Genomic DNA, 4,418 nt, shown 5'->3' on the forward strand with positions numbered 1-4,418 from the left:
TGTGAAACGGCAAATTCTTCGAATTGCAGATACGACATACTGGGCTTGCGCAGTATAGGTGATCGACAAATACGTCGTTATGTGATACAGATATTTCAATGTTTTGTAAATACAACATAATTAAATTAATTAATAACTTACTAATTAAGCCACTTTGAGGCATGATTTTTGGTGAATATATAGAGTAGAAAATAATAAACTAATATACCAATTTTCTCAAAAATGTTAAAAATGTCGATACGGCCGACGAAATACCACATGTTGGCGTAAAATGATGTGAATGGTCAACTCCAGTGGTCCAAATAAGCCAAAATCTTTAAGGACCATGATCTACGGGCCCTCGTTAATTTTTACGGACCTGAACTCAAATTAAAAACTCTGATGTTACACTGGTCCACTTTAATGTGACACTTAAAGACATGTATTATCACTATGCCTTGTTAAAGGCCCTTAAGTTTCCTCCCTCATGACCAGCACTTGAATCCTATCACTACATTTTGGGCTCGCCAAGTCCATGATATGAATTAGGCCACAGACTGCGGCTGCTTATAATCATGTGTATAAAGTTGAACGATCAAACTCGGGTTGAGCCTGCAAACCCGTAGGGCTAGACGAGGTTTTGGCGCCGGTTTGTAGACTAAGCCCAAGTTTGATTTTCAGCACGGTCATTAATAGCCGTAATCTGCGGCCCTCACTGACTTCACAAGCCCAAAATTAGTTCAAGCAGGGAGGAAATCTTAGGCGGATTAGAACTATGCAGCATGCATATAAATAATGCCCATTCATGGATGATGTTGCAGGCTGCAGTGTAGAGCATCGATGAGCCATGCATCAGCGATTTTAACAGGCTTTGGTTACAAAATACAGGGAGAAAATCGTGCACAATGACATACCGGGACAAATATGACAGAAGTTTGTGGAAATGTGGCAATTTAATACTAAATGGGTCAAAAAATGGTTACTTTTGGGTCTACATGGCCTAAAATAGACCAAAAGGAAGATGGGAATCGCAGTATTGGTGCTGATCAAGGGTGCGGTGCGAAAGTGGGGTGTTTGCAATACCCTGGCGATATGTATATTATAAAACGTTGTCACTATTTATGCATATGCGCTCAAAGGATATGTATCACTATGCTTTAAGTTGCAGGTCACTTTCATTGTGTAGGTTTTGTATTTTAATCAAATGATCTAGCAATCAAAACAAGACAGATGATTGTTGATTGTGTTACATAGATTGGGCTATTCCAGTTGAAATCCCTACAGCCCCAATGGAAGGGGTGTAGATTAAGGGTAAATCGGGGGTACTCAAGTTTGGCTTTGGTTGGGTGTGCCGCTGAGAATTTGAAAGTGGACCCATCAATATACCAATTTTTCAAATAATCTAGACCCATCGATATACCAAAAGTCCACATTTTCGGCCGAATTTATCCAAATTGTCTCAATAATTAACAAATTTTCCCAAAAAGCAAAATTGGGTTATTTTCCAAATATTGAGAGAATTATGAAAAATGGACCCATCCATATATACCAAAATTGGCTTAGAAAAAGGTCATTGATATACCAAAAGGCCAAAAATGCTATACACCCATGTTTGAGGCATGTCCCTGTATGGTCATCTGTACTGAGTACCCCCCCCCCCACTCCCGGGTGGACCCATACACTCAAGTAACCCAATTTTCAATCTATAACCCCTATGTCTTCCATAGAGGGTATGTGGTTTTAAACTGGAATAGCGAAATGGGAATCTCTTTAAATAAATTACTACAAAACACTGTAATTTTCAATCACCAATTAATGTATTCATTTTCTTGTCTTCTTATGTTACAACATTACATTATGTCTTAATATTACATCACTAAGGCACCGAACCAAATTTGTCCGATCTTTGGGTCAACCTTCGATGCTGTTTCGTTGCTTATTATTAATGAATCAACAACTAATTAATGAGAAATAATGCTAGATTATATATGTTATCACAATTTTAAACTCAATTAATTTAATCTTACTATAAATAGGCTAATGTATATGTATGTGTGTCCACGCAAAAGCTCTGTCAGTTTCGATCCAAATGTCGCCAAATTCATACCGGAGATCGAGGAATATACGACAATGTGTTTAAAATTCATTTGGTTGAAAACGGTCAAGAATTGGCCTCAAAATCAGTAAAAAGTGGGGTTTTCGGGCAAATTTATAGCGGTTGTTTCTTTACGGCCTATGCCAACCAACGCGTCCACATGTCTAGCATAAACCGCGCTACACGACGAGCGCCACTTGACTTACACGCACGGGTGCGGCGTGCGCATAGCCAATTTGCGCTCAGGGTCATGGTGTACGGGATATGGGATAACGGGATTAGGCCTACGAAGACATAAATATCGTAAGGGTACGGGAGGGGGAAAAGAAAAGAAAGAAGGACATAAAAAGGTAGGCCTACTTTCTACCTGTACAGTAATTCCTCCTGTTTGAGTGAACGCTTCCGTTTACTCATCTAGCGGGGACCCGCGCGAAGCGCGGGTGTCCCGCTAGTAAATAATAAGGATCCATAAATATACCAATTTATCAAGAAATTTAGACCCATTGATATACCAAAAGTCGAATTTTTTGGCCGAATTTAACCAAAATTGTCTTAGTTTTTACAAATTTTCCCAAAATTTTGGGAAAATTTTGAAAATTTTGGCTAGATGAAGGACAAATTGGGCTGTTTTCCCAAAAAATTGAGAAAATTTTGAAAAAGGACCCATTCATATACCAAAATAGGCTTTGAAAAGGGGGTCATTGATATACCAGAAGGCTGAAAATGCTACCCATGTTTGCGGCACGTCCCGTATGGTCATTTGTACTGAGTACCCCCCTCGGCGTGCCACACCATTTCAATGGACCCGTAACAAAACATGTGGCGGGTTCACCGTGTCAAGTTGGCTCCTAGCATACTATGCGAATATACTTACTGGGGACCACCACGACCATAAGAGAAGTAATTCTTTGGTAGAGCACCAGCGCAGTGACCTTCGGAGCCTTATTTCACCCTTATACAGATGAGCACTCCTCTTTGAAGGTGGCTTGGGAAGTATTTCTTGAACTGCATATCTCCTTGTCTTGGGTAGGTATCAATCAATTCTCTGAGGTCTCTGGACTCAGGACCAGACTCTGGTGGGATAAACCGGTTTTAGGGGGCCCCAACCATCCCGCTTCCCTCAGAGATAGATTTAATTAAATCATCATCAGAGATTGGGCACTCCATCCTACTTTCAGGCTAGGAACAGTTGGTATGAGTGGTGTAAACCAGTGTGCCAAGTCAATGCCCATGTATTACCCAGCATACCCTTGAGCTAGAGTTAGCTGAGCAGAGCTTGCACTGCTGGAACTGGGATGTGAAATGTCATTACAGACAATGACTGGTCACAGGAACCTAGTCTTACTATCAGTTGGAGGGGTAGTTCATTGGTAGATCACCAGCGCGATCATCTTTGGAGTCTAATTTCACCCTTCTAACAGTCAATGTCAGTGCTGACGAAACTAATTAAAAGTTGGATGTGGACAACTACTTGTGCTGTATGAAGGCCCAAAATAAAATGCCAGTGACCAGGAAAGCAATATCTCTGGTGACCCTTCTCTGGACCCTTTCAATCTACTTTTGTGACCTTCTCTGTAAGGAGCCAAAACTGAAGACAGTACTCCAGGACAGGTCTTACCAGAGCAAAGGAAAGCTTTGGGCCTTACTAGAGACAGCGTTCTTGTTTAACTATTTCAAAACCTAATTTATTAACCTCCTTAATATAGTCTTCTATTCAAATCTCTTTCATTCCCAAATTAATTCATTAAATACAATGAAAAAAAGAACAAATAAATCCCAACTGATTATTAGAAACAAAAATTCAAATAAATGCAAGTACAAATTTTGACATAATTAGCTTAATCTTTACATTAATAGCTTTCCTGATTTACTTGTTTTAAGAAATTCAAATTTGTGTATGTAATACTATTGCACTTAATTCATACATTGTTAGACTTAATGATTCACATGTTCAGACGGCTGTACAAACACATATTATTATAAAACCAATCTATTCTAATGTTTTAGTGGAGCGTGTCTTGCCTTTTGTCAAAAAACACTCATTTAGTGGCATATATGCTTGTAGATAGAATTCTACAGTATGCTCTGTGATCATACATAGTTATGTGGATATTTATACTAGGCACGCACCTTAGGCCAAAAAAAAAAAGTTGTTTGTTTGTCCTCCACCGCCCGCTCCTCAGTTTAATTTTTTTTTTAATAAATAAAATATTCAATTTTTTTTCCAGATTTGGAGTATCTCTGGACCTAGCTAGATGCTAGGATCTTTCAAAGTTGAAAATAAAAAGCCCCCCCCCAAAAAAAAAACCATGTTGGGTCTTCAATATGCACAGTTATAATTTGT

This window comes from Amphiura filiformis, chromosome 17 (assembly GCF_039555335.1).
Source record: "Amphiura filiformis chromosome 17, Afil_fr2py, whole genome shotgun sequence".
Classification (NCBI taxonomy): Eukaryota; Metazoa; Echinodermata; class Ophiuroidea; order Amphilepidida; family Amphiuridae; genus Amphiura; species Amphiura filiformis.